The following is a 23,300-nucleotide window of genomic DNA, read 5'->3' on the forward strand; positions in this document are numbered from 1 at the left end:
AAAAAAAAAGAGAAATGTATCTATATTGAAATATTGGGATTGCATGAATTAATAGAACATCTGTCTGGTACAACACGTATTTATTTAAAATCTCTACATGATTTTAACATAGTCATTACATAGTGTATGAAGCATAGAACAATTTTTGCTGTAAAGAATACCGTTAAATAAGAGTTATATACAGGCAAACAATCAAACTGTGTACTCATAATGTTCATATTTTGCAACTATGTAAATATCATTATACAGCCTCCAAATGGCCTAACTAAGGAGGGGTTATTAACGTATTAATAATGTTATTTGAATCGAAACACAAAATTAAAAACTCTTGTATTTTGGATGGATGTATAGACAAATATAATGATTCGTCATGCTGCACGAGAGAAATGTTCTCAAACTTATCTAACTCAGCTTATTAAAGGTCAACTGGGATTCATTGTCAACCGTCCATATCTCATGTGTGTCTGTGTGTTCATTATGATTTTGACTTTGAGACTTTTTTAAAATTCATGAAAATTAAAATGTACATTAGTAATTATTACCTTCCTAAACACGTAACTTACAATTTTTGAACTTAAGGCGGTTTCGTGACAATAGCTATGATTTTTTTGGGATAATGTGTACTTACGACAATTTAATAAACAATCATTCTATCCTTTCACTTATGGTGGATATTATTTCCTGACTAACAACTGAAAGTTCCAAGTTTCAAAAATGTATTTCCAACTATAATTTCTAAAGGGACAAATTTTTTTTTTATTTTAGCGTAAGTCTAAAATTGCAGTTGTAACTGTTATATTCTGATACGTTGTAGCATGATCAACAGTGTAGTTCAATTTTTTTAAATAATCAACCAAGTCTCTACACGTTTTGAAATTCCCCAGGTCGTAACTATCATAAAAGCCTTATGGTTATTTCTAAGATCACGAATGAAGTAAAAGTTGTTTGTTTTATACATTTGGCACAATCAAATAAAAAATATATAGTACATTAATAAATTTAGAAATGGTGGGAAGAGAAAATTTTCTGTATCTGAATGTAGGTAAAGGCCTTCAGAACATACTCCGTCCGATACAAGCAAGAACAAGTGCAGACAAACTAAAGAAAATATTTTCCTTTAAGGTTTTAAATGCTCACAGGATGATACAATTTATTGAAAAGTGTTAGAGTTATATTTCAGTTACTTACATATTCCAGATTTGGAAAGACAACTACATTGACATATCGTCAATGTCAGTGACTTAAGTGCCAATGTCTCATAAAAACACTCTTCAGTTTAGCTACAGGTGCACTGCAACAGTTATCGCCATTTTGTTAACTTTGAATAACAGGTAGTAATGTGCAGCTAACCATATTACTTCCAGCTAGGTTCAGGTTTCTAGTTATCTATTTAAACCATATTATGTGTTAGGTTTGTTTTATTCACAACGCTTTCTCCATCACCAATTTATGAAAGTCGTGTATCACGAACAATTCTAACCAGTTAAATTTGCTCAGACATTGATAAACTAGTTTATACCATATTAAGACAAAGCCGTATATGTGAAGAAATATACATGAGTTAAAAGTTTATACACACATTGAGGAATACTTGTTCAAAAAATGAGGTGATCAAATAAATGGGATATTCTGCGTGTGTTACGTAATTTCTATGAAGACATTAGGGAAAAACAGGAATCTATAAAAGCAGATTTATTGTTGAAATGACTAGTAGAGAAACCACGTGTCATTGAAGGCTGTTTACCTAGGTCAGACACAGTGTTTGAAGACTAGTATGTTAATATTTTGAAAAGACATATTCAATGTTTTTGAGGAAGCGCCTAACTTTACCAAAATTGTGGAAAAGACACGATAAGAGCTATCAATCTATTTTGAAATGTCTTCTAAGGATAATATATTTGTTATCATTGCTAATAGAAAGTTCATTATTACGTTTCATAATATCAACCACTTTATTGATTTATTCTTTTTGAATAAACTATATCAATATCATATATCGAGGTGAAAACACAAAAAGTAATTTTGTGTTGTTGTTCCAGTTTTAATATAGTTAAAATTTCTAAAATTTAAAAATATTTCATACGATAAATACCAAACAAAGTTCTCCAAAATCCTAGGCTACTAAATAGTGTGGAATAATCATCTTACTGAGAAGTGGTCATTTTTTATTTCGAACAAGCACCTTATTAAAATTGTGGAGCTAGATTATTGTTACCAATAATTAACCAATAAGAAAATATTAACCTGTTAGGCTTAACAATTATCAAGCATGATTTTATTACCAATTTTCACTGCTACCAAACATGATTTCTGACAAATTTGTACCATTTCTTTAATATCTTTGCATGTGTTGCAAAACTATCATTCTGTTTATTGTGTTATCACATAACGACGCACCTAGTTTAATCTTGTCCAGATAAGAGAAAAGGAAGAAATCCCTTAACACGATTTAGACGAGATATCACATATATCTAGCCTTAAGTTTCTCTGAAAAAGTTTTGAACATGTTCGTGGCCTCTAATACCTCAATAGGGATCTATATGATAGGGGGAACAAAATAATTAATTTTCCACGCTAATGCTGTTAAAAGGTTATAAAAAATTCTGATAATTTTTATATTGTTTATATCCAGGTGAAGGCTGCCCCTTTAGTAGTTAGTGCTTTTTGTAGCTGAAAAGTGTGTAGAGGTTGGGCTTGTTAATTCTAAGAAGTGCTAAAAGAAGTGTTTGCAGTTTATTCATTTCGAACTTCAACTTTCCAACCATAGAATGCATTCAGAGGTGAATATTTATTGAGAATAATTTTATACTTTCTTTATATTATGCTTTCCATTAATCTAAGTATATAAATCTTCCAACGAATTTTTCAACCTAATTTGAGAAAGTTAGACCTAAAGATCCTGATTATTATTCATATTACAATAAAGGTTAATGACGACTAACAGTTCTTTTACCACTATTTTTGAAAGACATGAGAATCGTTGTTACTGACTGTAGCCTTTGAACAAGGTATATTGGATGTGATAATGAAATAAATTCTGATTCGATCATGGTTATTGCCTAACTTTACAGGTTAAATGTCCAGCAAAATTGTAAAGATTTTGACCTTTGAAGAAGTTATACGGATATACCTTCTTAGAAGTAAAATATATAAGGAAACATGATTACTGAAATCTTGAATTTCATTTATTAAATAACAATTGCATTTTCAGGGCTCTCTGCTGGATTTGGGTTAGCTAACACTGACCAAGACTTACTTCAATTATTTTAGCCCGCTCGCATGAAACATATATACAGCTATAACTGTCTCTGGATTGTCGGAATCCACACAACATAAAGCTGTTTATATCTCTCCAGCCATACACTAAAAGTCATTAAAATTTCCAACACTTCTTTACCGTGCTCCACTATAATCATGGAATTGTTTGAAGTTTGTGGCAGGTTGTGTTCATTTTTCACAAACACTCACTGCTATTAAAGAAAGCTATAAAAGCGTGTTTTAACTAATAAACGTTAAGTGCAGGAAAAGCAGTCTGTAACTTTTATATGCTTATCTCAGTCACTTTTGATGAAATTGGTTAAAGCATTATCTTCCACAGATGTTAAAGTTTCGGTGCAAGATACGTATCACTTTAACCATGAAATGAAACGTCCAGTTCTACGGTATTTTATCCTCAAACTTCATTGAATTTAATATTTCGGTACTGGTGAATCTAAAGGGGTTACAGGAATAGTTATAATTTTTTTTCTTTTTTATACATGCTGTAAATTTGGTTTTTCGTAAAGACATTGATAAGTGAACTTTCCCTAAGATACTCTGGTTTAAGATACGTGTTTTTCTTTTTCATTAAACAGCACTCAAACTGAACAATGTAAATTAGATTTTGTCGAAAATGGTGAAAACGTTTGGTGACGCAAATTTTGAAGAAAGATATATTTACAAAACCATGTTATTTTTCGTCGATTCATCCTTGTTTATGCTTTATATATTCCGTTTCAGATTCACAGCTTTAACGAATCCAAGCAGAGGAAGAAGACACCCAAAGGAGCTTTAACCAACAACTGATTCACCCATCAAGAGTCAGTTAATGATTTAAAAGCCAGGGAGCCCTGGCATGGGCAAATGTTCAGGGCGCTCTACTCGTAATCTGAAGTTCACGGGTTTGAATATCAGTCACACCAAACATGCTTGTCCTTTCAGCCGTTGAAGCGTTATTATGTGACCCTCAATCCCAATATTCGTTAGTAAAAGAGTAACCCAAGAGATGGCGGTGGGTGGTGATGACTAGAAGGAAACCAACTAGCTTTGCGCGAAATTCAAGACAAACCAAACTAATCTTTAGTAAAAGCTCATGGCTATTAGTATATATATTTTGACTAGATGTTCTTCCGCAGGGCTACTAAAGTGTTCTGTTTCAAAAGTAAATAAAATTAAAATTAAGAGCAACAAATATTTTCATTTTTTGCTTTTGAATTTCATATATCAAGCTGTGTTGTAGCCTACAGAGCGCATGCTTATAGGGCCCGGCATGGCCAAGCGCGTAAGGCGTGCGACTCGTAATCCGAGGGTCGCGGGTTCGCGCCCACGTCGCGCCAAACATGCTCGCCCTCCCAGCCGTGGGGGCGTTATAATGTAACGGTCAATCCCACTTTTCGTTGGTAAAAGAGTAGCCCAAGAGTTGGCAGTGGGTGGTGATGACTAGCTGCATTCCCTCTAGTCTTACGCTGCTAAATTAGGGACGACTAGCACAGATAGCCCTCGAGTAGCTTTGTGCGAAATTCCAAAACAAACAAGCATGCTTATAGTGATTCATGATACGCGCACGTTTTACTTAAGTTAAATATCCTTTAAGTGACGTCATTTTAGCTTTTTTCGACTGACTGACATACAACAAATTATTATTGTATTGGTGCAAGTGTTTGAAACAAGCGACTCCCCCTGACGGATTTTGGGCATCTTTCAGTGAAATCAGAGCGATTACAGTTGCTCTAACTTATACATTCGAGTGCAATATAAAATCATTTCATTATAAAACAGTGAAGAAGGTTAAACCAGAATTATCAATATATATTCTAGTAAGAGCAACTCCAGACAAAAATAAAATTATTAGAAACTAATTACAGGGAACTTGAAATGACGTTCTAATCAAACTCTCCTGGTGCAAATGGTAGATTTTGTTTGGAATTTTTTGTGGCTCACGCAAAAGTCTAGACGCTCTATTCTATAAACCACGCAAGTTAAAGTGCATGCGACGTGCAAACTGCTTTTTCTGAAAAATGATGAAAAGTCTTCTTGTTTTCAAGGAACCTGAAATGTTCGATAATACAACAGTTGAAATGAGTTTGCGTTTTGTTTTTCCCACTAAAAATTCAAAGGTAGCTGTTGTAATCCAGTTCTTAAAACGCAGGATCTTGACTCACTTAAAATTATTGACGTAAAACATAAAACGAGATTGGTTGTTTCTTTGTAAATATGAATGTCATTATATATATTACCAACAGAGAAGGTTCATGTATCTTACATTATATTATCTAATTATCATCATGTTTGATTGCCTATTTATAAGAAGATTAAGATAAAAGATAATTATCATATATTTTGGGATGTTTCATATATATATATATATATTCACAAATATATGTTATAAGAGCCGTTGTTTTCATCATTTGTTGTTAACGGTTTCAGACCTAGAGAGTTATTTGTATAGACTTTTAAATCAAGACTAATTATAGTGAATTATAGTTTTTAATATGCGCTAATAGTATTAGAGCACAACAGTTATTACTTTTATTAAATTCAATAGCCCTTGTAACTCTAATAGAAGATTTATTTAATTAAAACATTAATTAAAATGAAGTACAGAACTGCGTTTCGACCTTAGGTCATCTTCAGGTTAACAATCATACAGTTACATGGAATAATCAGTAAATATTAACGACATTTAAAAACTTCGCAGTAGACATAACTGAAATTGAGAAGGGAAAAAATTACGTAATCCAAAATTAAACTGTTAAAGTGAGCACAAGTTCTTACTTATGGTAACAAAGACGAACTTCTATCATATTTCTCTGAAACTTAATATTAAGAAAGGACGTGACGTAGAAATACTAATATTCGAAGACGTTTGCAAGTATCTGATCTACAAAGAATGTCTGAAGGCAAAAGGCTTAATATTTCACGCGTGAGCATAAAGTTTGAAAAGGATCCCAGAAATTGGAAGATTGAATGGTAGGATGTGAAATGGACAGACGAATCAAAGTTTCAAATGTATGGAAACTCTCGTAGGTTTTATCGAGAGACCTGAGACTGATAAATTTAAACAACATTTTGCGTGAGTGAAAGAGTAGTTCTATAACTGTGTGGTGATATTGTTTCTACAATTGATGGTACCATAAAGAAGAAGCGATAATGCAACATCATGATTCGTCATATGACAGCCAGTGAATAAAGTTTAATTATCACTAGATGTAAATTTTATTAAGATAATGGAAGAAAAGGACCATTTTCTTCATGTATTTAACGGAGACAGAAATAGCAGCTAGCATGGAGATTGTGAAGTGCCATCCGAAAGTCCAGATTCTAATTCAGTTTCAAACTGAAAGCGTTGAAAAGTGTTGTTATAAAGGAAAAAGCCAACTAACATATGGTACTTTACAGTACCACTGTAACAGTAAACACTGTATATGTTTTATTATAACAAAGCCACATTGGGCTACCTGGTGAGCCCACCGAGGGGATTCGAACCGCTGATTTTAGCATTGTAAATTCGGAGACACGGAACTAAGTCACAAGTACGATATACTAAAAAATAAGTAAGTAGTTCTTGTGTATTATCAAATGAATTTCTTATGCTTATTACTGAAATATTGAATGGAACGTACACGTGATCTAAAACAAAGCTGTTTTGTGTGCAACCTTTGTTAAAAAACTTAGTGTTGATATCTTGAACTAATATTCATTACCGTTATTGTATTTCGTGAATGTTTGTGTTTTCTTTTCTCTTTGTTATGTTATTAAGCGCATAGCAACACGACAAGATATCTGTTCTGTGGCAACCATGGGTATAAAAACCCGATTTTTAATGTTATAAGCCATCAAACTTACGGCTGAATTATTGAAGGATTTCTGTTTTGCTTCAGCGTCAATATTAGTGAGAATTTTATCGAGGTTGTTTTTGGTTGAGAACAATTTTCACAGCCAGTCTTTAGTCTCTGCATTAAGATTTATTTTTAGTTACAGAACATCTGCATTAGAAATGTTCTAGAAAATATGGGCTCTAGCGAGTAAGAAACTTGTTCAGCTGGCATGTTCTTTATTTTGAGATGAAAAATAGTTTAGTATCAAATAACCAATATCAATGTCAAATATTATCAATAGAAAATCAAATATTATCTTAGAAACATAAGAGACTTATTTAATTTTCTCCTTTAAAGTGAAACAGTAAGAACAAATAGAGCTCTAAACGTACTTTACTATTAACAATACCATTTTAACGTTACGTCGATGCACTAAGTGGTAGAAGTCAAAATAATGTTATACACAACTGGCAATTATTCTAATCATTTGGGCCCAGCATATGGCCAGGTTGGTTTAGGCGTTCAAGTTGTAATCTGAGGATCGCGAGTTCGAATCCCCGTCACACCAAATATGCTCGCCTTTCAGCCGTGGGGGCGTTATAATGTGACTGTCAATCCCACTATTCCTGGTAAAAGAGTAGTCCAAGAGTTGGAGGTGAGTGGTGATGACTAGGTACCTTCCCTCTAGTCTTACACTGCTAAATTAGGAACGGCTAGCGCAGATAGCTCTCGAGTAACTTTGCGCAAAATTCAAAACAAACCAAACAATCTAATCACTTAAACTATTTATTGTTATTGAGTTTCGTATATAAAAAAAAAACACCCTAGCACATGTTTTTTTACATGACAAATTACGATCCTCTGATGTATATATATTTCCCCGAGTTAAATATTTTTGAGTTACAATCATCTGATTACGTGAGCATGTAAAGTTTTATTAATACTACTTCCATGCTTAGAGCCTCAACCAGTGTATTTATGCAGTTATACATATGAGCAATTATTATGCCACTCGATTCCATGAAGGAACATGGGGCCGCAATCGCTTGCGGATTCATTAACAAGCTGGTTTTTTTAAGCGAGCAGATTGTTAGCCTACTGCACAACCCCCAACCAGGAGGAGAAACGTTAGCCGTCCCTAATTTTGCAGTGTAAAAGTAGAGGGAAGGCAGCACAACCCACCGCCACCTCTTGGGCTACTCTTGTACCGACGAATAGTGGAATTGACAGTCACATTATAACGCCCCCACGGCTGAAAGGGCGAGCATGTTTAGCCCGACTGGGCTACGATTACGAGTCGCACGCCTAACGTGCTCGACCATGCCGGGCACGCACATAAGCACTAGTTATATGTAATTGAGTCTAAATGACGAGAAGCAAATAATGCTACACAGAGGTAGTTATTTTGCGGGAAGAGGGTCGTCTTACCCCACTTTCTTCTTTTTTTTTTATACAGAGATAAATTGTCTATAAAATTATACTAAAATTATGTGTAACATAGTTTATTCATTACAAAAACCACGCTTCTTTCTTTAAATTGTTTTGGTATATTTTAAACGTTTGCCAATATTTCTTTTCTATGAATTATTTGTGAAGTTTAGAAATTTACTTTTAACAAAAAAAAAGAGAATAGAACGAGATGAACGATGATATGAATATATTTGAATAAAAAACATTTGTGTTAATAAGTATTAATTATGTGATTATTTAATAAATATTAAATAAGTTACGAATAATGGGATAGTTTCTATAGCTTGTTAGATTGATCAAGCTATAACAATCATAAGCTATAAAGCTCTGAAAATATAATAATTAACCAAATTAATCGGATAGATATTAATTGTTGTTTTCCTGGCTAACGTTGATTTGATATATTGTTGATCGTTTCAAAAACTGTCCACAAGTAACCGGTTAGCTGTAAGCCAGTATTAATTTCGGCAGGAACCAGACAGTAATGGGCATTTGCCAGGTTAATTACTAATAATCGATTGATTTTTAACGATTGCTAGATTACATAAACGTATTGGATAAGCATTAATAAGCTAATAATAAATGAGTAACTGCTAATTAATTTTCAGCCTTTTATATTTCCCTTCGTCCAGTTCATTATTTCTGTAACGGATGAAACTCACTTTTATTGTATAAATAATTCCAAAATACAGCACATATAAAGAGCCATTGTTTACGATTGTGTTTTACGTAACATTCATATGTTTGACTTGTTTAAAACTCGTATTGAGGAAACTATAACAGTCTCATCTTTTACATTTCATAACAATAAAGTCAGTACATTCACTCCTTACAATTAGAAAACTAAATTAATGGTAAAACAACACTTCATTGTAATTTGTACTAAAAGTAGTTTTATTTTAAAACGTCTTCAACCTATTTTATTATATGTTACTATATATCTCGTAGAGTATCAAAATCTATAAATAATGATATATTTATATGTTAGAAGTTGTTGTAATACCACATCACTGTAATCCTGCGCTTATGAGCTCTACAATAATTTTCTGTGTTATAATACACAAATTTAAATGAAGTATACCTGGAACATCAAATTTTAAGTTCAAAAGTTTTGTAAAACAATTAAATTTTTAAATATATCTGCGAGTCTAATAACAGATAGCTCAGAAAGGTTTGGTTAACTATCACTTTATATCAATTACCCTTTCTTTACTGACGTACTGAACAGTGACCTAACTTCAAAGGTTTAGTATATCACTCTTAATTATCTCGTTTGTTGTTAAGCGAAAATTCATATAGTGAGCTATTTGTGCTCTTCTAGCATAAGGTATAAAACCAGATGTCTTGGGTTATAAACCTAAAATTTATGGTGAACTCTAGTTGTTTGTTATATGTTGGCACAAAAGATTGAATTAATTCCTTTGTGTGGTGAGTGAATAAACACTCAGTTAATACATTTAAAAAAAGCAAGAGAATTATACAATGATTTTTACCTTCCAACTAGTTTGTTTGACTCATATTCCTAATTGATTTGATTGAAGTCAAACATCTTAAGTAGTTTTACTTTTCAGCCCTGTTTGTAAGTGATGTGCATATCCAGATTAACATTATCATTTTCGGGTCTTAAGTTCCTTACATTAAAAGAGTATTAATGTTTTTATCTCATGTTGTAAATATTATCTGTTATTATTGTGTGTTTTGTCTAATTAGTTTTATTTTGTGTTACATTTCTTAGAGTTAGTCTTAGTTTCGATTATTTACATGGATTCATGAGACGATATATTTGCATCTTTTAGATAAGAAACTGTTATACAGGGCTTATCAGATTATTTATATTCTATCAGTTTTAAAATAAGATCAAAATTTTGTACTTTATATTACTAATGAAGTTGATTTTGATTCTTAAAGAAATGTTAGGGTTTTGTCCATTTTTAATACTATTTTTACTTCCGAGTATAGATTTGAAATCACTGTTTCTCCATTGTATGTCATAACGTACAAGTGATAAACCTAACTTTGTTGCTTATTCCGTATACGAATACTTCGATTCATAAATTGAATGGTATTATTTCCAGGTAACAATGTAAATAAACAATGAAATTATTTTCATTCCTATTTCAATTGAACAACGTTACCCCAAAGTAATTTATTTATTTATAAATTACGAAATATATTTCACAAAAAAATATTTTTGTGTGTAATATAGACCCATTTAAGTAAACAATTCAAATAAAACATTTTCCCGATATTTTTAATGCCTGCAGTAGAGAGTTAAATGCCACCTTTCCCAAGGGTATAGAAAACAACACACTCAAAATTCGGGTTACTGAATCCATTATCACGACAAAAGGATTTGCGTAAAATTCTACGATAATACACCACACCCAATTGTTGTAAAACATGAATCGCTTTCTGGGTAAATATAATCAGAAACGTTTTCTAAGAATGATATAAGAGATAAATATAATAATAAAATGTAATATTTCTTTATTAAAATCTTTAGAGACAAAAGGTTAAGAAGCTAGATTTTGAAAGAAAAACATCACTTTTTAATCGAATTTGGGAAAAGTTACTTTAACTTTCAGTAAGTTAACTCTTTATTTTTCGGCAATGCTCTTTCGTATATCTCCAAGAGAACAGAGATACCTTAGGCATAAATTATGCTGAAGTGAAACGAATTAATGTTCACTCAAAAGCCTTGCCCTGAGGCAACCAAATTAAGAGGCAAGAAGTATTAACACATTATCAATATGCCTATAAAGCCATGCACATTAAAAACTGTATTCAGAACTAGAATAATGTAACTCGAACATAAAAATTGGTTGATCCGCACCTAGAGATAAAGAAGTTCGGAACTGGTACAACATTTGTAATTTTCCGTACAAATTTCAATGTAATATTATAATTCTGTTCTACATCAACGTGTATACGAAGTATATGTATATTACCATGTGCAATATACCATTCGTTCACATTAGTGTATTACTATGACATTTAGGCGCTGTACTTCTCTCTCTCTCTCTTTTTTATGAATAAAACATTAGTCTTTCTTATTTAATAAACGTTCTTGTAATCTAAGTAAGGAGCTGGCACAACAAATTCAACACAACAGTGATTTATTTTATTATTTTAAATTGTCATGGGAAAATTATTTTTCAATAGAAATAGAAAGGTGCACACACAAGCAATAATAAAGTAAATTAATTTAATTGTGATGGATATTGTAAATGACATTACAATTTTTTTATTGTTCGAGTTAATCACATTTCATAATTTCCAAGACTTGTGCTACGTCGATATGTTTTAGTAAGATTTCTAACTTTCAAAAACGTTGTTGATGGATTCTAGTTTTGAGAAAAAATTTCCACCGGCAATATTTCATAAAAACAGTGTAATTGATGTGCTATCAGCTAACAAATGTCTCTAGAAAACGTAACGAAACCGTTAGGAAATAAGTGTTAAAAACTGAAAATCTTTTAAAACATTCTAACACAAGTACATTAATTAAGGAAAATATAAAGCTGCACTTTCTATATGGAGAAATATTACATCATAGAAGCTTTAATAAGTATTCTTCCGACAAAATCATTATAGAATAACGTTTCACTTTGGTTCTATGTTGTTGTTTTTTTCCAAATAGTGATTTAAAGCTCTAAGAGTACTTAAAACTTTGTGGAAAACATGCCAGCATATTTGATCATCAGATATTCATCTTCCATAACTCTGCTCTTATTTGTAACTGTTTGTTGGCCACAGGCCAGAGTTGCTTAAAATCTGACCATCAGTAAAGATTACACCATGATACTTCACAAACTTTTATTACAACTTTCTAAACTGGAACAGAATACATTAAAATGTTCCAGTTTTCATCGCGATAGTTTCTTTCTTCTCGAACATGCTGAGCTTTAGGAGTATATTTGATTACTAAAGAGATTTGTGGAAATCATTTTGATTAGCATAGAGGAAATTGAAATGCCTTGCGCGAGCAATGCCGTGACCAAAAGCTTCTAAACTATATAATTACTCTGTACAGAACTTCCTGAATTTCCGTTTTATGTATTCATGGGTTAAATATATTTCTGGGAACTGTTACGACAACGTGTTCCAAGAAAGATGTATAGCGTGACCAAATAATAAACTCCTGTTAGTTACTAGTGATATTGTAGCAATCCATCACCTTGTGATCGATCTGATTTAGTTTAGCTTCTCTTGGGATTCATAAGGTAGATTTTATGTTTAAAGGATAACAGATGACCACCATCTTCCCAATTTTCTTGACATCACCACACCATCTTCGTTTTTGTGGCATTAAAACGAAACGTTTTTTTGTGAACGTTCTAAATATAGGCATATATATGTTTTAATTATATTTCACCATCGTATAATATATCACATATTAGTCTCATCATTAGTTATCAGTTCCATTCTTGATCGGTACATAACATTGAGTCAACGGCACATTTACTGTGTATGGAAGTATTAGTTGTAAAATAAAACTGTTCATGTACACAATGTTATGTTAAGACTTGATACAACGTGGTTGGGCCGTTTCAGAATTGTGTGAAAACTACTAAGTCAATCATTGTTCAATATAAAAGGCTAATTGCAGTTTTATTTTCAACTTTATTGAGTATATTTCATTTATCTACATATGCGTTTGAAGGTTAAACTTTATATATTCAAATACAGTGTAGAAGTAACTAAAACACTCACGATATATGTACATGTAGCTATACAAGTGGAAAATATAATACTTTTAAGTGACATGCTTATAATACAAATAAATGTATATCAAGGACATAAAAGAGTTAAAGTATAACTGTATTCAGGGGGTTTAATATTTATTTAACTTGCATTTGGTCCGTTTTTAACCATTATTTTTGTTGCACATATAACTAAAAATATATTTAAAGTTTCTTCAGTTGTTTATTTTATTTAGAGTTAACCATGAAAAGAATATAGCATGTAAAAACTTATCAGCTACCGATTTGTCTAATCGCTTAGGTGTTCCGATTGAAAATTGAGCATATATATATATATATATCGCCATTTGTCACCCGCTTATAAATGTGTAGACAAATAGGAATAGTATTTATACGTGTTTTGGTTCGCTAGAGAGAATCTTGACGTTACCATCTATCACCAGAGCTTGCTAAAAATAAATGATTGCCAAAAAAGTAATATTATATTTCTAGGGATTGATAAGTACAGCCAATACTTTTGTTTTCAAGACACTGCCGTCCCACGTGATCAAAACTGACGTGAAAAAAAGAACGCACAGCTGTTTTGAAATATTATAGTTCGAAAGAGGCGGGTATTCGTACAAAGGATTTGTTGTTACGTATACTCAGAATAATTATTTCAAAGCGCACTAAGTTTACTTTTCCATCAGTTGTGTTTATCTAGTTGAAATTTTGTAAGCTGTATTTTTGTACTGGAATAAGTTGTTTTTTTTTTACAATAAATTCGTGTAAACGACATTTTACATGTTTGTTGTTTTGCCTTTCAGTTATGAAGTTATCATTACAGGCATCGCATAACAGTGTAAGAATTTTAGTTACTTCCAACAAAGAAAGAAACAGATGTAAAATAAAAACAACTACGGTGTTGAGACTTCTCCGGTAAGTTTACTTATTTAGAACGTTATAATCCGAGGTTCTACTTCCTTACTGGACAGAGCGCAGGTAACTGAGCGTGTGACGATAAGAAAACAAACAAACCTTGAGATATTTATGTTAACTTTGCATTAGATCTGTCCAATATTTCAAGTAAAAGAATAATTCTAAAGATATTTGAATTAAATAGTTGTAAGAACATGCTCCCTCTTTTCTCAAACTTAGATTATCATTATTGGTTGTAATTTTGAATGTTATATTCATTTTACGTTCGTGATGATCATTTTCCTTTGTCTGGTTATTGTTTAAAACAAAAGTACACAATAGAACATCCGTGGTCTGTCCATCGCAGGTGTCGAATTCCGATTTTTAGAGTTATAAGTCATCAGGCTTATCGCCGAAACAACAGTGGGGATGATTATATTGCATTGTTTATTTCCTCTATTTGTACATTAGCTAAACAAATCTCCAGAGATGTTAATGGATTTACAGTTGAGAATATTGTAAGTATAGAGGATTTCCAGATAATGATTAAATGAATTCTAATCTATATGATATTTAGTTCTATTGTGGAATGACTTACGATATTTAATGTTTCTAGTCATTTTGTTATAATGTGTTGACTTCATAAGATGCTTTTATGTTTTGAACCATAAAGTTGGTTTACTTTCTATCGGAAGTAATAACAGATACCGCGTCACTAAAATAAACTGATTTCCAGAAGCCATTAAAATTTTAATTAAATTGTTTTGTATTTTCTCATTTTTATTGAATTTCGCGCTAAGTTATTTGAGAGTTACATGCGCTAGCTGTACCTAATTTTGAAGTGATACACTTGAGACTGGGTAAAGAGTTAACACAAGCAACTGACAACTCGTCGGCCACACTCATGTCTCAAAAATAGTGAGAGCGAGTTTTTTTAGGCGAAAACTGGCGACAATAGCAGAATCATGGAAATACCGTCCGCCAAACTAGCTAAGTCGTTACACACAAGAGACATATTTGAATTGCATTTCTAAGCTTAAAATTATCTAAAAAATAGCACCTCTGGTTGATAAAATATTTGTGTTGAATTTACTGTGTGATAGAATAATTTACTACTATAGTTTAAAATCAAAATGTACTAACATATTAATTTGCATTTTTGACATTAAAACTTTTTTTTGATTCTTAACCTGAAATTTTGCTCATAGTTATTCGAGGACTATCTCCGCTAGCAATGTTGTATTGGTATTGACAGAAGGAAGGCAGCTACTCAACACTACCCATCGTCACAATTTTATAATATTATAACTTAACCATCGCTCTTATATCGTCTCCACATCCTCACAGTGCGATTGATGGTTTTATTTTGGCATTACTGGGGCATAAGTCACGAAATCTTGCATCTATATTCCGGTACACTGCCAATTGGGCCACACTCGATTTAAGATTAAAAAGGTACTCAAGATTAGGCCCTCTTTACTTGTTTTTCAGCATTGACTGAAAACTATAATTTACATAGACGAGAAATCAAAATTTATGGAAACCTACAAATCAAACATCCAAATGCTTTTGAAATCAACTGTTTTCACAACTAAGATGGCCGAACAATATTCAATCCCAGCAATCTATTCAACCATATATTTGTAATTTTCTCTGATGCAGCTACAGTGGACTTTTATGTATTTTATTTCCTTGAATCGGTCTCAGAAGCCAAAACTCGCATGCAGCAGTGAAGCATTATAGATAATTAGTAACCTATAATTAACCTTGGCGTCCTTCACAGAAACTGTCGTGTTGGACAAACAGAATGGCCCCCCGCGAGTACAGCGGTATGTCTACGGATTTACAACGCTACAATCAGGGGTTCGATTCCCCTCGGTGGGCTCAGCAGATAGTCCGCTGTGGCTTTGCTACAAGTAAACACACACAAACAGAATGAGCTTGACTAATGAAAGAGAAAGCAGTTTCAAGAAGGCGTGGATTTTTATACCACTCTATTTAAGTTTATTATTATTATTTTAAATGAAAATTTCTCTGGTGGGACAGCAGTAAATTTACGGATGTGGCCCGGCATGGCCAGGTGGGTTAAGGCGTGAGACTCGTAATCTGAGGGTCGCGGGTTCGCATCTCCATCGCACCAAACATGCTCGCCCTTTCAGCCGTGGGGGCGTTATAATGTGACGGTCAATCCCACTATTCCTTGGTAAAAGAGTAGCCCAAAAGTTGGCGGTGGGTGGTGATGACTAGCTGCCTTCCAGCTGGTTTTGCACTGTAAAATTAGGTACGGTTAACGCAGATAGCTCTCGAGTAGTTTTGCGCGAAATTCAAAAACAAACACAAAATTTACAGACTTTCAACGCTAAAATCTGTGGTTTTAATGACTTACGATATTTAATGTTTCTAGTCATTTTGTTATAACGGATTGACTTTATTAATTTATAAGTTGCTTTTGTGTTTTGAACCATATAGATGGTTTACTTTCTATCAGAAATAATAACCGATATAGGGTAACTGAAATAAACTGATTTCTTAACTCTCACGATATCTAACAAGTATTAGGAAGGTTACTGAATCTAATGCTTTAGATTAAAATTTTAACTAGTGTAGTATTATGACACTCTTATATACTTATGTGGACTGTAGTATGATATTGATGTATTAGGCTAAATCTTACCTTCCTACCATTTCAGTTTTACTGGTTGTTTTTTTACCATTCCAGAATTGCATACATGCCATTACATTTGTTTGTTAGATTGTTATATCCTATAGATCATTGCTGTGATGAATAATTGTCCAGTGGACAACACAAAAAAAAATAAAGAGTGAACTACAATCAGCTGTGTTATTTAATTCGCTTGTTTTTACGACTTAGCTATAATTGGTAGAGTTGAGCGATCTGTGTGTTTTATTTATGCCAAATCTATTAAGGTTATCAGCCTCCACCCATAATGTTCAATACCCGAATAGAGGAAAAGATGGCAACCAGTCAGGAGCATCTTACACCCACCAAACTGTTGTTCTTATAACATACTCACACATTAAGGTGGATAAAATATTTTGTGTTTTTTTTCGTAATCCAGTCCGGCTTGCCGGTATCCAGAGTACTACCACAGAACCAAGCCACGCTGTTGGCACATTAAGTTCGAACTTATTATGAAAACATATATAAATCATATATATTCAGTTTGAACGTTCTCACAAACTATAGTTACTTAGATTATGTATAAACTTTTTCTCGGCAAGTGTTTCAAGATTAATTTAATAATTTTATTGTTTTAATTTTAAATAATCCTTCCTCGAACAAAAATTTTCAGTATTGTTGTTTGTTTGTTTTTGAATTTCGCACAAAACTACTCGAGGGCTATCTGTGCTAGCCGTCCCTAATTTAACAATGTAAAACTAGAGAAAAGACAGCTAGTCATCACCACCCACCGCCAACTCTTGGGCTACTTTTTCACCAACGAATAGTGAGATTGACCGTCACATTATAACGCTCCCACGGCTGAAAGGGCGGCATGTTTGGCGGAACGTGGATTCGAACCCGCGACCCTCAGATTACGAGTCGCACGCCTTAACACGCTTGGCCATGCCCGGCCTTCAGTATTGTTAATTGAAAAATAAATGCAAACAGAAAGCAAAGCAATGTTTAATTAGTTAAATTACTCATATTTTCATTTAATATAAAATCCAGTCTTTATCTGTTTTACTGTAATATGTTGTCAACATTCCTTTATTGTTTGTCTGGTTATCTGAAATTAACCTGTTCAATGCCGTAGACGAGATAACTCGTCCAAGCCGATAGGTAACACAGTGCCATGGACGAGTTAATTCGTTCTCAATAATACCTAACTTCAATGCTAGATGTCAGCACCATACATGCATTTGACCTACTTACAAATTGTTTCAGTTTCGATCCAAAATGGCGTCACGAAAAAAAGTTACAAAATGAAGAAGCATTAGAGTTGTATTTTGGACTTGGTTCGGAGTTGCCGTATGCGATGAACTACTTGGCAGTCAAAAAGTTAAAGGCTAGTTCGTTATGTATGTATACCAGTGTTTATTCTCCTATTTCCTGCACTCGCAGTATATTCGTCTATATCTTTAATTAAGTTATGTCCTACGGAACAAAGATATCTTTTGATGCAAAAGTATTTTCCTAAAACTTCATTAAAATGCAGTATTGATCTGTTTTTCAATACGGGCGGTATGGATATTAAAATTTTTATTAAATTAAAGTAGAGAAAACGTTTTGACCTCCGTAAATCATCTTCAGGTTAACAAAGAGAGTTTGCAAACCAGCCTGGCCCGGCATGTCCAAACGTGTTAAGGCGTGCGACTCTTAATCTGAGGGTTGCGGGTCGCATCCCTGTCGCGCCAAACATGCTCGCCCTTTCAGCCGTGGGAGCGTTATAATGTGACGGTCAATCCCACTATTCGTTGGTAAAAGAGTAGCCCAAGAGTTGGCGGTGGGTGGTGATGACTAGCTGGCTTCCCTCTAGTCCTACACTGCTAAATTAGGGACGGCTAGCACAGATAGCCCTCGAGTAGCTTTGTGCGAAATTCCAAAACAAACAAATAAACAAAGCAAACCAGCCATCTTGAGATACATTTTTACTTCAAGTGGGTTTTTCGTCATAACGGAAAGTATTAAACTTGTCGATAACTGATAAATACGTAAATTTTTTATTCATTTGAATCCTGTGAATAAATCAGCTGTATTGTTCTTTGCAGAAATTAGTTATTTTGCGCTTTTATATCTAATATTTAAATGAGTCGTGTGATATTATGATAATTGACAAACACTATCTTTTGTCGCAATTAAAAATAGCTGACATTAGAAGAAAGGAGCACAGTCATCTTAGAATAATTATACATGTACTGTTTTATTTCTATGCAACAGTAGAAATCGTTTTTGTATAACAAAACCTACAGTTTCTATTGTACCTTTGTCTCTTCTATAAAGCAATATTTGTTCAGCGAGTAAACACGTTTTTACAACGAGTCGTAGAAAGCACAGTTTTATATATAAAACGAGAAGTAAGGTATGTACGTCTTTCCATAAGTATATATTTGAAGATTAATGAATTTTATCAAAGGACCATAGATACGGCTCCCGTTCAAAGGCTTTCGTATTCTCAACGTCACCTTCTTGCACAGAAGACGACATAGAGGCGCAAAATCGATACTGAAACCTGCTTGTTGTAGTTATAAAGAGTGGGCGCTGTGTGTAACCTCACCGATTACCAGACTCCTCCAAGCTGTGGTTACCTCTCTTCTTCGCTACCCTCAACAAGTGTTTTTAAATTCGGACACTCAACCCTTTAAAAAAAAAAAGTAGAAGCAAACGTTCATTCCCTGTTTTCATATAAAAACAACTTTTATGCCAATTTTATAAAAGAATTAATATCCGGAAAATTATTAGCACTGATCCGCAGACGTATTATGAGTTTTAAGGCAGGAATAGTAACAAGTGTTTAATTTTCATCAATTATTGAATGATTTAAGGACGGATTTTTACCACCTATTTATACTAGCACACAGAGCTGCCACAATCAATATAGTTGGGTAAGTTAAACCTTAACCAATTTGTTGCATATAATTTGAAAAAAAACGAGCGAATTTCAAAATTATACTTTTATTGAAATAAATAATCTTTAATTATGCCTGTAACATCTTTAATAAAAGAACATCACAAGGCCAAATGTACAGATAATGTTGTATCAAAAACCGCCAACGTAGCTTACTGAACCACCCATCAGTAACATGACACAAAAAGTCAAACGTAATATTTTTTGTGTGTGAAATCTCTAATTGCTGTTTACATATGTTAAATTGCAATACATATGAACGTGTACATTATAATTGTGTTTTGGTTACAAACTGTGAATACTTATCTATGTATTGCATGTAAATATATTCAGGTTTATTAGTATGACATAGCTTTCCTATATTAGAACTATTGTAATATATATCTAGCTTAAGTTATTCAATTTTTATGTAGATCATAAGGTCTTAAGTTATAGCATATGATATACCATGGTAGGAGATTTGCAGTTTGAACGTGGACGCATTTATAAAAGTTGCAGCCGATTTCACCGGTTAGCAGTTTTAAATTAGCGCCGGCTATAACTGAATCCTGGAATATCTGAACTTGCCGTTTAGTCCTTTGGAATAATTGATTACGATTCATCACATACTGAGCATCTTTGAATATAGTACACTGTAAAACAGTTGAATAATTACAGTTGTATTCACGATATTTGTTAGATATGAAACATTACGACTGTTAAAACTGCAATTATATTTTTAAAACTGAGACCCATTTAGTCTTTTCACAGTAATTTTCATTAAAAAAGAAGAGTAAACTGCGGCATGAAATGTCAGCCAGTGTAACACACACACTGAAACTAACCCTGTTTTACCAGGAAAGATCAAGAGAACATTAGAATTATTGTGAAAGTATCTCAAATCTTTAAAATAGTCCTAAGTGTGGCTAAGGAAACAAGCTGATGAAGATCAAAGCAGAAAAAATGAGGGAGGTTAGTTACAAAGTTAACTAGCAAATAGTTCAAGGTTAACAAAGGCTAAAGGGTTATTGTTCGGTCTATAACAGAAGTAGTATGAAGAAGCAGGAATATCAAATCTATAACTACTATTTTTTTTTCTGGCTGATTATTTCTTATCCCTAAGTCGAGAAAATTGTGTTAACTGCAGATACTGTGCTAAATTATGTACAGTTTTTCCACGAAAGACTATTAAAACTTTTATGCCGCCTTTTTACGTGTGATGAACTTATCTTAATAGATTTATCTACATAAACGTAATCAGAATCTGACTTTGATAGTTTTTACGGTTAATATTTCTCTGTATATAGATATTTGTTTATCTTTTCGTTTGCTTTTAATATTTTATAAAAGGCAAGTTGATAGATAAAGTTAGACCTCATTTCTCGTTTTTTTGTATGACCAAATAATGTTTCTATGTTTTTAGAGGAAAACCACATTGGATTATCTGCATTTTCCACAGAGGGGGAAAAAAAAACCTAGATTTAAATGTTCTTATTTCATAAAGTTTCTTCTATTCCACCGGAGAACTATATGATAAGAATGTATAGTATTGTATAGAACATTCAATATACATCTGTGTGTCTAAATGGCTTGTCATAATATTTTTGTCATCATTCATCAGTGATTAAACAATCATTTTCGCATCAACCAATACCAATATTAATATCTAATATTTCGATGAAAAATCGAGTAACACTCAGTGTATGATAACAATTTAGGGTGGGTGTGTTTGTGTGTTTTCTTGTAGCAAAGCCACCTCAGGCTATCTGCTGAGCCAACCGAGAAGAATCGAACCCCTGATTTTAGCGTCGTAAATCCGGAGACATACCGCTGTACTAGCGGGAGGCACAATTTAAGAGACCCCAGTGGCACAGGGGTATGTATGTGGACTTATAACACTAGAAACCGGGTTTCGATACCCGTTGGGGTCAGAGCATAGATAGCCCATTATGTAGCTTTGTGTTTAATTACAAACAAACAATAGTAACACACAAAAATAAACTGCGTTGATATTTCAATCAATCCCTCTACTACTACTTGGATTTCGCAACTGTTTTACGCATAAAATGAATAATCTCACCCAGTGTTACAATAATTATTGGAAAAGGCAAAAATGCCTAATACAATGCAAGATGTGAACTCCTCTGATAGTGAGTGGAATATAAATAAGTAAAACAGTCAAGAACTAATGCCTTAAGTCATTGACTTTCAAACTATAAACAGCGGCCCATCCTAACTCAGCGAAGTTCTCCTCCTCCGTTCACATTAAAATAATTTTAGCAACTGATAACAGCAAAGTCAATTTTTTTTACCGCTTTAACTATTTTTTTAAACGAATGTAAGGAGTTGGTAAATAAGAAAGCCAAAGAAGCTTTGAGAGCACACTGGTAGTTTTGTTATCATCGTCTTCAACTCGTCCGATTCTTAGGCCATTAATTTGAGGCTCTCCAAGGGGGTAAGCGCCCCACTGTTTGGAAAACAGTGCCTGAAGTGCATTTGCGTACTGGATCAAGTGATACTTGGAAAGATGTTGTGGTAAATGTTCGCTGTCTTTAATATTCAATTGCTTATAAAGTCTCATAGATACAAGCTAGAAATACGTGTTTTTGTACTTTGTGCCATTTTGAATTGAACTAACTGTACAGAGAAAAGCTTTATCTCATGACGCACTTTTCTGCTTTCTCAATTATAGTATTTAGTGTATGTGATATTTTTATATGTGTATATCAATCTTGTGTGTGTGATGTACCGAGAGATGCTCAAATTGTAGTTCAAATAACGTACGAGACCTGTTAATATATTCTTATTTAACGTGTTTCTGACAACAGTCTTAGTAGATAGAGACAATTTATTCTGTCTCCGATAGGTCGGGGCGTAGTTCAGTGGTTAGTTTGCTGTGCTGTATATCCGAGTATCCATGGGTTTTTTTCTTGAGTCTCACTGTCTCCATCTGGCTACTCACTTTGAGCCGTAAATGAGTGAATTACAGGAGTGATGATAAAATCATATTATTTGATTAGAGTAGACCAAACGTTGGCAATGGGTGCTGTTGACTAGCTGCCTTCCCAAATGAGTTCAAAATTATGAATAACAAGTGCAGATAGCCCTTGTGTAGCTTTGAATAAAGGTAAGAAATAAACAATCCATTCTTGGTAATCATCTCAGTACAACTGTTGCATAATTATGTCTATCGCAATCATAGTCAAATCATTCTGTCTGTTATGGGCTTGTTAATAAACCTAGTCATATATTCATGCTTCTCATGGCCATTTCATTTTCTTAACTATTTTGTAGCGTATGAGTATTGTGTACCCCATAACTTCTTAAGTAAATTCAGCCATATTAATAAAGGTTGCAGGTAACCGTTTTGATACAAAAAAAAAGCCCCCAGTTGCACACAAATGTGTCTGCGGGCCTACAAGGACAAGAAACAGAGTTTCGATACTCGTGGTAGGCAGAGTACAGATAGCCCATTGTGCAGTTTTGAGCTTAATTACAACGAACCAACCAAGCGTTAAAAAATATTAAAAAATGATTACTTTACTAACATTCTCAGCAAATATAATTACAAAATTTATTACAGAGTT

At 33.2% G+C, this 23,300-nt stretch overlaps 1 protein-coding gene across 3 annotated transcripts in view; it reads left to right on the top strand.

The window, feature by feature from the left end:
* Positions 1-23,300, top strand: part of LOC143244972 (eye-specific diacylglycerol kinase-like) — a 324,629-nt gene that overhangs the window by 19,878 nt on the left and 281,451 nt on the right. Inside the window, exon 2 of one of the 3 annotated variants that reach the window (XM_076490634.1) lies at positions 14,056-14,167. The exons of 1 other annotated variant lie outside the window; for it this stretch is intronic. The gene's annotated coding sequence lies outside the window, so the exon portion shown is untranslated. Of the gene's footprint in view, positions 1-14,055; positions 14,168-19,416; positions 19,712-23,300 lie in introns of those variants that run through there. One more of the 3 variants, XM_076490655.1, reaches the window with a different exon arrangement.

Source organism: Tachypleus tridentatus, chromosome 1 (assembly GCF_004210375.1).
Source record: "Tachypleus tridentatus isolate NWPU-2018 chromosome 1, ASM421037v1, whole genome shotgun sequence".
Lineage (NCBI taxonomy): Eukaryota > Metazoa > Arthropoda > Merostomata > Xiphosura > Limulidae > Tachypleus > Tachypleus tridentatus.